This window comes from Chaetodon auriga, chromosome 22 (genome assembly GCF_051107435.1).
Source record: "Chaetodon auriga isolate fChaAug3 chromosome 22, fChaAug3.hap1, whole genome shotgun sequence".
Taxonomy (NCBI): Eukaryota; Metazoa; Chordata; class Actinopteri; order Chaetodontiformes; family Chaetodontidae; genus Chaetodon; species Chaetodon auriga.
Genome location: NC_135095.1, coordinates 17,136,323 through 17,150,323, shown reverse-complemented (window position 1 = coordinate 17,150,323; position 14,001 = coordinate 17,136,323).

Genomic DNA, 14,001 nt, shown 5'->3' with positions numbered 1-14,001 from the left:
TGAATGCGTGATTACAGACATTTTTTAAAATCTGTTGTAGTTGTGCTATTAAAACTGAAATAGTTTGGAAGTCGACTTGCTTGCGTTTGATCAGACTCCCTGATATGAATCCCTCGTCCTTTGTATGGAAACTGTTCTCTCCAGTTATCAAGCAGGACGACAGGCTATCTTAGTCTTCTTTTGTGCCGAGCCGGCTGCGGCACACATTTACTCCGAGGCCTGATAGCACTTTCCATTTGCTAATGATTAGTTTTTGCCCCAGCATGAGGGCTGTTTGTACCCACTCTGCGCTGGAGAATCATATTTTATCAAGGAGAGAGGGGTCACAAGAACAGCCGAGAGAGGCTCTGAGTGTCCTATTACCTATTCAGTAGTTTTGTGTATTTCTAAGAGTCCCATATTTTGGAAAAGCTCTTGTAGCAGTAACATTGTGCCCTCTTCTCCAGCACCCTTTGTCAGCCCTGACTTTGTTGAGTTTGGGTGAAGTAACATAGCTCATAGCTACTCCAGACAAGGTTTTAATTGCATATATTTTCCCTTCAGCATCAGGGAGGAAAAATAATAGACCCAAAATAAGAATAACTGTCTTCAACCTCGCAGCTGAAGGCTCGATGGACTAGTGGTTAAAAAAACAGGCCTTAACTGAAATGTCCACTTCTTCAAGACAGCCTTGATTCCAGAGAAGCTGAGACGCTGTGTCATCGGACTGAATGTGATAACTTGCTAATCCTTTTTTTGAACTGAAGTAAAAACAGTCCAGAGACAATGTACTTAATGTTGGACACAAATTATGGGAGATGGACATTTTTGGTAAAGCCATCTGTTTTGTCCTCTTCTTGTTATTGTGGCGCCAGTTAACACTGTTTCAGAATAAACCGGGTAAACCTGAATTAGCTCTGATTGCTGTTGCAGTCATTCTAATGTCCATAGTTTGGACTTTATTTTGTTTGCAGTTCATGAAATAAATTGTGAATTAATGACTGCACAGAGATGACTGTGGCTGAAGTCGATGGGAGCCGTTGCTTGAGACGCTCAGCAGCTCCTCGTTTGCTGTGTAGGTGTGGATTAAACTCTCCAAACGATATATAACCGCTACCACTCTGTGGGTGTCATGATCACGCCAACAGTGTGGACCGTCACCATAAAGCACATTTATTATGGAATCAAACACCACTGATGAGATGGCCGTTGAGCCTCTGCGGATGAGTTTGTTAATCCAGCCATCGAGGGCCACCCAACCAACGGAGAGTCTACAGAATCACTGCAGTGATGGAATAAGAGATTAGCTCATTGCCTGAAATAGTCAGAATGTAGATGCAGGTCGTGACCAAAACATCATGTGATGGTGTGAAGTTTAATGATCAGCGCCCAGTTTCCCAAATGAGAGCTGGAAGGCAGGTGTTGTGGAAGCTGGATGGGATCATTCAAAGCAAGTAGTTCAAATACAGACTGTACAAGAGTTTAGGACTGAAAATGAGCATCGCTAAATTCATCCGTCTTTTGTTTTTGAGGCATAAGAAGGGAGAAAAAAAGGGATTTAGTGAAAGATTTTAGGTAAAAGCTCTATTAGCTCCTTTCCCACACAGCATCAAGGCCAAATAACTTATTGGGTCGTTAAAGAATGCATTTTAATAGGTTATGAAATCATTACCCATTATTCAGGAGTGGTGAAAGCCAGACTGAGCAGTGGCAGCACTTCCAGTAGCAGCTAAATCTGTAATTCCTCGCTGTGTCTGCGCTCAGTAAAGCCGTGTTTCTGCGTGTTGGTGCGCTCCTCAGCTTCAATAGCATGTGGTATCATAGCAGCTTGTTAATCATGCATTTACTCAGACTGAGAGCCTTTGTGTGTGTGTGTGTGTGCGTGTGTGTGTGTGTGTGTGTGTTCTGTACATGTCCCATCTTTTTGATTGATAGATATTGAGCGGCTGTATTTGCAGCAGAGATTCAGATCCAATCAAATCTGCCTTTACCCTGTTTACCTGCAATTATTGTGTGCAGGCTTGTGCCCGTTTACAGAAACGCACACACACACACACACACACACACACACACACACACACACACACACACGCTCGCTTTAAAACATGACCAAAATACCCGGCCGCAGTTGCTTGTACTTTATGAAAAATCATCATCACCGCCACCCAAATCACTGTGTCCGTTTCCCCTCTCTGGCGTAACCACAGGGTTCCTTTCTCCACTGCAACTGCCGCCCACGCATGGTTCGACTCGCTGAGAGAATAACAGGCTGCTAAAGCTTCGAATGTGACCGCTAACCACAGTGCTAACACATCAGCTGGGCTGCAGACAAACCGCAGCCGGCTATTACCCAGCCTGCCAGCCTGAGCTGGTTTGGCTGCAGTCGGCCTGCGAGGCCTGACGGAGGAATAACTGTATCTCTGTTCATGACAACATATTTGTTGGCAATAATAATAATGTTTAAAATGTTATTAACCCTCTGAACTCTGCCATGTTTTCTTTAAAAATGCCAAATTACACCATTCATCACAGTAAAGACAGAAATTATCAACGGATTATCAAATTTCCAATGGTCCTTGAATGAATTGTGCTACGAATGCAGGAATAACAACCAAATCTAACCTGAGAATAGTGCTGTTTCACCAAAATCATTTTATTATCAATGTCTCATTTAAAATTTCCTCCAAAATAAACTGTTTGCGATAACCAGATCCTATAGAAAGCATACATTTCTGAGGTCATGTGACAGCAATTCAGCAAAAAAGTCTGAGCCAGTTCTGTGAAATGAAAGTCGAGCTGTATGATATCTGTTTGGGGCTGGGGTTCAGCAGCACTTTATCTATATCCGGTCCTTCTGGAGTCCCTCATGGAGTATTTTTAGTAGCAAATCTGAAAAATAAGAAACATTGAAAGATTCAGTTTAGAGCTATAATCACCGTTCGCAGGCTGTGAATGCAGAAACCCTTCAGTGCCTCAGGTATTAGTGGAAGCCTAATTAGTGTTAACAACCTGTAGCTGCAACCGGGCCAGAGCTCAGTGACCAAACATTTTCTTTTTGTCATCACACAATTATTTATGGAGAGAAGAGCCTTATTTTTCCATGCGGTGTCCTGATAGCTCACCTGGTACAGGTCGGATCCCTCTGCTGCAGGTCATCCCGACTCTTCCCGTCTTTCCAGCTCCCAAACAAGCGTGTTTTTTCCAGTTGGCCGGTCGGCGCCGGATGGGAACAAAACTTTGTTTAGGAGAAAACTCCTTTCACCTTTCAGGAGGAGGAAGATGGCGGCTCTCATAAACTCCACTCGTCCATATTAAACCTGAGCGTTTATTGATCCCGTCTGAGTAGGTTTAAAGTAACTGGTCTGAGTGGGAGCAGACTGGTGAAATCTTACCATTCTTCCCTGTTTAAGTGCTCCAGTCGTCAGTATCTGTGAAGGCTTCAGTGCAGCTTTTTCCTTTAACATCTTCTTTAAATGTTCTTATTTATTATGATTTATTATGGTCTGTAGGAGGGAAACTATATTCATTAACTGGATTCTCATTCCGCTTTGATTTCCAACCTGTGTGCTTCGTAACGCGTGCATCATCGTACGAAGCTCAATGGATGAAAGTTTCCTCAGTTTTAGCGGCATAGTACACATCAACCCAGTGGCACACTCTCCTCAGAGCCCCCCCCCCAACCCCCCAACCCGATCCCCGTCTTTGAAATAGAGAGAGGAACGCCAGCGTGATTGAACTCCTCTCTTTTATTTTTCCCCCCTTCGCTCGTTTCCCTCTGATTGAATGTGTTTTATCTATCCGTGGGGGGTTGCAGGGAGGGTGAGGAAGAGGAAGGAGGAGGGAGGGGTGAGGGGGAGGCGACGGGAGGGTTCTGTGGCACAAGTCGCTGTGATGAAAGGGGTCTTTCACTCTTTAACTCTCCCCGTCTTTCCTCTTTTCAGCTGTTTGAGGCATCTCATCAAACGGGCCTGAATAGTAGACGTGACACTATCTGTCTCTCCTCCACCACCACCACCACCTCTCCGCTTGGTATCTCACCCACACATCCTTCCATCCTTCCCTCCCTCCCTATCTATCTCGACTGTGTCCTCTATCTACCTGCGACCACCGGCATCCGTCCACCCATTCACTCGCTCACAATGCCGCTCAGTGACCGCTGACAGCAGGCCGGAGGGGGAAAAACGAGCTCGGTGTTCGAGCTGAAGACGAGCGTTAAAGCTCTGCTTCTACAGTCCCTCTATTTCCTGTTTACTTTTTTAAGGGGGCGCGCCTCCTTTCATGCGGATGGATCACTCCTGCAGCCAATAGATGTAAGAAAACTAAAGGACGAAATATTGTCTGTCAGAACTGGAAAGCCATGTTGTAAAATCCTTCAAAGGTGGGGTGACGAGCATGTCGCCAGAGAGGAAGCAGGAAGTGGAAGCAGTCATTGGTGGACAAGAGACCAGCTGACAGGCGACAGATATCAAACGCTGCATTATCAGCTTTGCCATTGTGGTTCAGAACTGAGCGGTGGAGATGCAGCTGGGCTCCACATCCTAATAGCATTGCTGTCATCGCCATTGAACGCAGACTGTTAGTTTATGGGTTATGAAAATGAACACGGACCCCCAGAACGCAGAATAAACCCTTTCACTGCGTTAAGACCTCTGCAAGAGTTCAGTTTTCTAACTGGAAAAGCATGATGGCTGCTCTGGAAATCAGATTTCTATCTTTTCTGTTTCGAACCAAGCGTAAACCCACCATGACATCAACCAATTTCAAAGCCTTGAGTTCGCCGTCTTGGTTTTCTTGAGCCAGAGGTGACCATATTTGGACGGGACAATGGAGGTGGGGAGGATCCACATTGGATCTGAGCTCTAAATGGACCATAACGAACAGCATGCTCTATCAAAGAAGACCTGAGACTAGACACTTGGACTATAAACTCATTCTGAAAATGTTTACCGAGGTAATAGATCGAGTAGTAGCCTCTTTTTCTCACAATACAACCAGACTTCTTTTCACAGACAGTGGAGTCGCCCCCTGCTGGCCATGAGAAGGAATTCAGCTTCAAAGCTCACAATTCTCACTTAAGGATTTTGTCCATTTACCAAAAAGATCGATCAATGACTTTTCTGTGTTCAAAATAAAGTAATAGCTTCTGGTATAAAAATAATTTTTTGTTGTCGTCCTACAAATTTCTCCAATACTAATCCCCAAACTTGACTCCAGCACACATTTTAGGCGTTCAGTTGCAGAAAGATCCTTCATTTAGCATTTATTCCATCTCGTTTATTTATTTTTTCTCAAGTTTTACACCCTGCAGGTGTTGCCAAGTCACATCATCATGAAACTCCTCCCTGTAGTGAGCTGATTGGTCCAGTTTCTAGCTGTTGGGGTTAAGGAGGGACTCATAGTGGAAAAACTAAGCTTATCAGATCTGTGAGGCTGCATTAAACAAAGAAATTGAGTTGAAACGCAGTGTTTCAGTCAGTCAGGTTACCTTTGGGACGAGGCTCAGTCGCATGTTTGCTGCACCTGGAACATTTCCAGCTTCTACTTTTATCCAGGACGTTTGAGATTTGCCGGTATCCCACAGACGTATGGGCAGAATAGGTGCAGCTGTCCAGGCCGCTCAGGGAGGGAGGGGACGCTCGCGGAGGTGGAAGTTTGATGTTTAAAAAAAAGGTGTGAACAGAAAACTAATGGAGAACGGAGACCGAGAGGAAAGAAAGGGCGGCGAAAGCTGAGCAGCCGAGAGAAAGAAAACGCCGGTAATCGTCAGGAAAGAAAGATAGGGTTAGGAGATATGTTTAAAAGGGTGCGCAGGAGATGGATAAGGGGAGGAGTGGAGTGAGAGAGGGCGAGAGATAATGAGAGGGAGAAAGAGAGAGCGAGGGGAATGAGAAGATAGAGACGATTTCCTATTCCGTCAGACGCACTGTGGCTCATTCATTATATTCCCCAGGCAATTACCCAGGCCACCTGCTTTGTCTCTCCCCTCATTGTTTCCATCTCTCTGTCTGTATCTTTCCCTCTGTCTTTCACTCGATCTCTGTCTGTCATTCTCTCTATCGCTCCTTCACCACTCCTGTGTGATCCTTGCTGTTTTGCCAACTCCTTCCCCTCGCTCGGCTCGTTTCTCCGTTTCTCTCCCCACATTGTCTCCATCCTCCTGCTTTTTGTGTGTGCGTCTGCTTGTTTAATGTGAAAACACTGACAGATTGGTGTGTGTGTGTGCGCACGCGTGTGTGTGTGTGTGTGTGTGTGTGTGTGTGTGTGTGTGTGTGTGTGTGTGTGTGTGTGTGTGTGTGTGTGTGATGTTGGGCCAGTCCTAATGAGCTCAGCCTTGCATTTAGCAGGGTGCCAGGTCTCGGCTAGCTGCTGCTTTACTCGTCTCGAATGCTTGAATTCGCTAAACGACTTGATGGGTTAAACCTCAGACCTGCAAATTTTCTCCACTTCCCTTTTTTTTTTTTTATGTCTTTGTTCCAAAACACAAAATCCCTCAGAAATGCCGTCAGTGTGGGAAAATGCTTTCACTGCCTTTGTCTTAGAGCTGTATCATTTCCATCTCGGTCCTTGCTCATTCTTCTCCCTCAGTAAGAGATTAGCATTAGCATTATTTCAGAAGTCCTTCATTAGTCGCGGTAACGTTCAGCTTACTGTTGTCAATCCCATCTCCTACAGTCGACCCTCAGTTATTTTTCTTTGACAGATACATCTTGGAGGAAACACTATGCTCACCAGAGTGCATCTATGTAATCAGCAAAATGTTTATATCTAACACATCTGCAGCACTTTCGCTGTTTTTCGTGGAGTTTTCTTCAGTTTCCATTCCTGGAAACTAAAGCGGAATTAGGCAACTCGGGCACTTGGTTACAGTTTGGTAACACAGATGTGTGGAGCTTAAACAGCTTTGAACCATCTCCTGAAAATGCTCTGTATAATCAGGAGGTCGCGGAACACAGAGAGGTGCTTTATTGATCCGAGCATTGACAGTAATCACTCAAAATCAGCTGGAGGAGGCGCCAAGAAACAGCTGCTTACAGGTTCGGCTTTGTCTGTCTTTCTGTATCTCACTGACCGGCCCTTTAATCTGTGGTGACCACAACCGGGGTCCAAAAACTCTATTTAGAACCAGGAAAAGCAAACAGGCCAAGAAACCGTCTGGGGCCCACATGCTAAGTTATTTGGTGATGACGTTAAATATAACAGAAGATGTGTTTACATATTTTGATAGTGACAAAGGAGGTGCTGGATCCAATCAAATACGTGCTGGTCCCAATCCAGGAGGTCCCAGATCAGGCACAGGATCAGGATCTGCCCAGGCTTGTTTATAATACTGCTAATATTTTGTAATTTGGTCACAACATGCTCATACAAAGCTAAATTTTCACCAATTTCACCAAAATTAGGATCCTTTCCTAACATTAACCAGCAGCTTAAACCTTTCGTGATGCAAACCTCAGTCTCTGATGTCACAGTCCTGCACTTTGTACAGCTGCCACCTTCCTAAGACCCCTGAGCCGAACAACAACTGATCACTTGCTGGACCAGAGAAAACGCTGCCAGCGAACACAATCCTGGCAGCAATTATGTTTAAATTTCAAAGCATATTTAGCTGAATATATTTAGTTGTGTCGACAGCACAGGCGGACAGTAATGCACCCCGAGAGGATGAATTGACTGAAAGCAGCACTTAAACTGCACCATTTTCTCCAGGATTGTTTTTCACTCTCGCACCAACAAAAGCGTGCGCCATCAGAAGCATCTCAGAGAGGCCGAGCTCGCAGGAGAAAGTGAAAACATGGAGGCCTCGAGGTAGGGTTATGGTTTGGCAGCCAAAACAAAGGGTTAAAGACGGGGAAAGACTGAGCTCGTGGTTAAATGTTGGCGATGTCAGATTGGATTAACAAAAGACATTGAAGCTGCCGATGCAGGAGTGAATTCTTTCTCATGGCCTGAAGGAGGCGACTCCACTGGTTGCAAAAAGAGGTCTGATTGTCCAGAAGTCTATGAGAAAGTTAACGAATCTCACTTCAATCGTTATCAATCCCATAAAAACAACAGAAGCTCTTTTCCACCATCCACTAATTGAAATATCTGCCACGCTGCAGTCCAGCTCAAAGACCAGCGTTGTGGTTTGGGGCGTGATGAAGGGGGCTGTCTCACTAAAGGTCAGATGTCAAGTCCCAGCTGCCCGAAGCCCAGCGGGGGTCTACGGCTGGAACGAGTGGGCTTGACGGTGGGACAGCCGAGGCGTCATTAGGACACAGTGGGCTCTAACATTAGACCTCATTACTGCTCTCGTGATGGATCGGCCCAAATTACATCCTGGCAAAAATCGCATCTGCCGGCGAGGACAATAACAACTGGAGATCTTTCTCTCCTCTCGCATTCACGGCTCTCCTCTCTTTCCACCTGCGCGTTGTTCAGAATGAAGGCGTTTAAAGTCGTTACAGAGGAAATAATATGTGTTGACGGAGGGGCTTGAATACTTGTGGCTGCTTTAGCAGGCAAGCTGCATGATGATAAATATTATCAAATTCTTTTCTTTTTTTTAGACACAGCAACATCCCACTCACATGACTCCCCCATCCCCCTCTGCGCAGTACAGTATGACTGTCTTTTATCTCTTTTTTACAGTAGGAATACACACCGCTGACATTAAACATGCTACATGCCGCAGCTCCTCATGAATATTTCACTGTGAAATTAGGTGTGATGCCTCATTCTAATACTAGCTTATAAATAAATGCATTTAAGCCACTGAAAGCAGTGGAAGCCAATCGGCTTCATGCTATCATTTGCTCCAAATTTTTGGAGTTTGCAGGTTTGTTTTTCCCACAAATTCTTGAATTGGAAAAATAAAAATCCAGGATGCTGTAGGAAGCTATAGTAGCGCTAATCCTTCATTCATAATCTTTCATTAAACTCAATCAATTTCATAATACTCTATATAAAGAACGCTTTACACTCAACCTATAAATGCCACAAACGCTGTTTTCTCTCTTTTTTTTCTCACAATGTGATGCGCCCGTCCATAAATACACATTTTAACACGTATAAGCACGCCTGCGGCAAGCTGCAACCGCCCACACGCATCCCAGATTTCATAGATGGGCAGGAATAATTCATTCTTCACATGTCCAATTGGACCGTGGTTGAATGTGTGTGCTGTTCATAATGTGTGTTTGCGTTGTCTCGCTGTGCTCCGGAGCTGGGACGTAATGGATCCTCTTTATTCCCTGGCCGTCACCTTTGCCTCCATGTGTTATCCTACGGTGTGCAGCCTATTGTTTTGACCCCCAGCAAACAGCAGACTCAGAGGGATCAGGCCCTGCATCAGAGGCTCAGCAGGGCCGGAGGAGGTGCTGGTAGAGCTGCCGCGGTACGCTGATGTAACAGCTGGCTGAAACTGGTCTTTTATATAAAAAAGAGACAAAAACTATGTTCATACTGGACGATTCAGCAGCTCATGATTTACTTCAAGTCCAATCACAGGCCTTAAAATCACCTTCATCACAACCACAACCTTTTCCTAACCGTCATCTTCACAGGCAGCCTTAACTCACCTAACCCTCACCGCATCTTAACCATACTACAGCTGCAATGCTGCCATTCAGTCCAATTCCCAAATAACGACCTTCATCGAAGATTATTGATTGACGGTTCCCACCGTGTGACCTCATCTCGAAGCTCATCTCTCACTGTTGAAAGCTGTAACTGGAGAATCAGAGTGGGTGGAGACTGGGAGCTTCCTGCTGTTCCCGCACAGTCGCATGAAATGAAGAAAGGACCGGAGAGGCGATGACTTTCCCCTTGAAAGTGCTCATTTTTAAAAGAAAATTAAGTGAGGACAACGTTTTGCCGGCCTTCCTCTGCGCTCGTTTGTAGACAAGTCCCCCACTGCCTGTAACAAAAGAACCGCTCCCCCAACACGACCGTGATGGACACTTGATTCTGAAGCTAATAAATTGTTTTCCCTCCCCTGGTTTCCCCGGTGGTGGTCGCTGCCGCTGCCGCTGGCTTCTCTTTTTTTTTTTTTTATCTTTGCTGCCTTTTTCAATGCTCCGAAGAGCAAACTGGACTCGGTCCATGAACAGTCATGCATGCAAGTGGAACCAGACATGCTGGCTCTTCTCCATGTGGACCGGTCTGCTGTATGTGCATCTGAGGCCCAGTGGGCAACTGTGCAGTTCTTGGCTGCGCTTTAACGATGAATGACCATCTACTGCCGCACTGTAGAAGACAGGAAACACAACACACATAGATACACTCATGTACAAACACAGACACTGTCGGGAAATGATCTCGGACCTCCATTGAGGTCCTGCAGTCAACAAGCTCAAACAAAGCTCCCCCAAATGACAATAGAGAGGATCTTACAGAATATAAATGTGGTAGAAAAACAGTCCACATTTTAGTTTATTGAAGGTATACTCACACTGCAAGCTACTGTTATAGGAACATCACATTTGTTCTAATGGAAATCCTAATACATGAGCAAGCTAAATAAGCTAACCAGCAGAAAACAGACCAGCTCTGTCGCTCTTCATCCTTCATACCTTTAAAGAAGCTGTCGCACACTGTGTCAGCAAACAAAGTCTACTCATGATGTTAGCAATGAAGCTAAACAGATCAGCCGAGGTTTGGTACACACAAAATGCTCTGTGTTATCGCTGGTTCTAAGAATTGAAAATTGACCCATTTTGAAGCTGATTCTTGAGAAAACGATTAATTAGACTGTTGTTGGTGGACCCGGCTCAGTCCTCCTGCCTCCAGAAATGGTGTGCGGCACTAGATGGTGGCATCGCTGCAGGACCTCAGTTGGCCCGAGGTCTGCAGTTATTCAGGCTCTCCATTGGCTGGAAGCTGCTGAGATCAAGCCACCGGCTCTGGGCTCCTGTAGATCCGGACCACCGTTGGCCCGGGGCTTTCATTTATCCAGGCTGCTGAATTGCTGCAGGGTCGCTGGAACAAGGAGAGAGCCTCTTGTTCGCAAACCCAGTTTTATAGGCCATGTTAGTAAAAATATGACTTTATGTAACCGGAGCGCATGTTTTTATAGGCGGCATCATTAAAACAGAGCTTACATAAGGCCCTCCTCTGCCGGGCAGCTGATAAAGGTGGGACGCTCGCCAGAAAAAGAAATGTTACCCCGCTCCCCCCTCCACACACACTTAACAACCCCCCGCCCCCCCCAGCCTGACACTCACCGGCTGCACCACACATGCACCATGGGAGCCTGTTACCATGGTTACAGCTGGCAACAGCTCCACCAGGGCCCTGGCAACCCACCACCTACCACCATCGCCACCGTCAGCTCTCTCGCTCTTCCCTCCTCCTCTCCGTCTTCATCGCCTTTTTCTTCCTTTTCTCTCTCTCTTTCGGCGGTTTACCTTCTGAAGCCAGTCCCGCCGACCCCCCCACCCCCCCCTCAGCCCCGCTCCCTCTGCTCCTCCTCAGCCTCTCTGAGGTGTTTTACTGTGGTGTAGATTTCAGGAGCTGTTTTCCCCTCAGTCTCATTGGACTCATTAGTGTCCTTTACCGAGGCTCCGTCTGTGCTGAGCGTGCAGCAGAGCGCGCACACACGCCTGCGTGTCTTTGCGTGTGTGTGTATGTATGTTTTTGAGACCGCCATTGTCTAGCGGCGTGCACCCGCCCTCACGCCGCTGTGTGTTTTTGTGTATTCCTCACGCTGGGGCCCGAGCAGCCCATAATTACGGGAGCTTCAGGCTGATGCTGCCTATGTTTGATTACAGTGATCAAGGGCCAAGTTATGGAGACTAAAAGTGCCATCACCTAGTGTCAGCGTGCTCGTGTGTGTGTGTGTGTGTGTGTGTGTGTGCGCGTGTGTGTGTGGGGAAGCTGGGTAAAGAAAAATAGTTTTGTCAGGAATTCACATTAACTGGAGCAAACAAAATTGTCAAGTTAAATCACTCTTTCTGTCAATGTCAAGATGTGCTGAAATGTTTTTGTAGATTTTTGTTATTTGGTGGCGTCGGCCCTCGTTCACGCCGCCCGTGGGTTAAGTTTTTAGCGTGTTTGTGTTTCTGTGTGTGTGTGTGTGTGTGTGTGTGTGTGTGTGTGTGTGAGAGAGAGTGTGTGGCAGCGTGTGCCTTTGCGAGCAAAACAGTGTAGAAAAACAGAACAAAGTAAAATATTTATGTCAGAAGTTCACATTAAGAGGAGCAAAGTACACCAGAGGGAGCTGAATTCCCCCTCCCTGTGAATTACGAGCATGTGAGAGCTGCCTCTGCTAACTTTTTAGTTTCATTAAGCCAAATGCAACTCGTCTCCTTGAGCTAAGTTGGGAACGATGAGGTTGTGATCGTGCTGGGCTGAGGAAAGCGTTCATATCGGTGTCAGAGACTCCAGCCGAGCCTGTTTAGCGAGTGTCATGTGTAAGGGTAGACATTGATTGGCGGTCATTTATAAATGATGGTGCATAATGTAGTACATCCCCTCCGATGGCAGCGACTGGCTCAATAAAACATGAGGCCTCCAGTCACGGGATGAAATATTAAGTGGAGGCAGAAAGGATATAGGAACTGCTCCACCCGGGGGGTGGATGTGGATGCATGTGCACGTGCCGGCTTGTCCGTGTCAGCGTTTATAAGACACTTGTCTCGGGCTTAAACCAAAAACAGGTTATCAAATGTCAGGTCAGCTGGCCGAGAGACGGAGAGTGAGAAGTCAGCCTGTGCTTCGTTTGGCTAAAGTGATGCAGAAAGTTGAAGCTGCGGGGGCTTGAAGGAACATTTTGTGCCTTCATTCACAGCCTGATGCTATAAATGTGACCACTCCGTTGTGTTTCGGTGCAGCCACTAACGATGAATGAGCAGCGAGCAGCTGGATTGAGATGCCGCATCTTCCCCTCGCTATCTTGTCAGCGACGCCTCGGAAAAGACGAGGGAGACGTCTCAGCGTGTTATCGCATCGCTCCCCATTTCCTTTTGTTGCTGCGACAAAAAAAAAAAAAAAATCCAAACACACACACAAAAAAAAAAAAAAACAGGTGAAATGTAAAGCGAGGAAAGTCAGCCGCTGCCGCCGCCGCCGCCGTCACGTTGCCTGCTGGGCTGGTGGATGCAGAGGAGAGGCTGGAGAAGGCTTTCTGTTCGGGAGCTCCTCCACATTCTGCTTGTCAGATCCGATACCTCTCTGCCTCTAATAGGGGCACAGGAGAGGACGGGCAGCATCTGCTGTCAAAACCAAATTATCTTCTGTCAACAAAGCAGGAGGGAGGACGGCGCCTCAGCCAGGCCTGTGGTCGCACACGCACGTGCACGGATGCTCTCAAATTTAAGGCTTGACCATTACAGGTCGCTTAAGGGAAGGCCAGATGTGATAATTTATTTATTTATTGACTTATGGCAGTTCTGTGGTCAGGAGCGCAGAGCTCGACCGCAGCTCGGTTGGAATTGGTGCTGGATTAGGGAGAATACATTATCAGCCGGTGTTGTGCCCCGCGGCGCTCTGACAGTTTCATGATGGAGGGGACAGTCCAGAGCTGTCGAGCCACAGAAGCTCCTCGTCTCCCAGGAGGAAAATTACGTCCCTGTGTGGGCGGTGCACAGTCACTCTCAGTCAATATATGGCACCTTGAATCAAATTAGCTCGGGAGGAGATGCCACATTTCGCCGCGTTGCTCTGAGCCTAAGTGAGGCGTCGGCAGGTGTAATAAACAGGTCAGTGATATGAGATGTAAGAGCTAAACAGAGCCACATTTTAGCTGTTCTGGGAAAGAGTGCTGACTCGCCAGCTCTGGACTTTTAGAGGAGGCGGCCAATGACAGCCATTCAAAGCCAAGTGTGTGATTATCTGCACAGGCTGTTTTATTTTGAAATTCTACCGGATGCTCTCCACCCTCCCTGTGTCTGACTTCCTGTCTTTCAGAGCTTAATTTAAGTCATATTTTAAGATACTTTGCTTTACTCTGCTGTATGCGGACAGTTACATTACTGGGCAGTGTGGAGCAGCTCAGTCAGCCGACACACTTGAAACGAGTTATTACATGAACACAGACACATG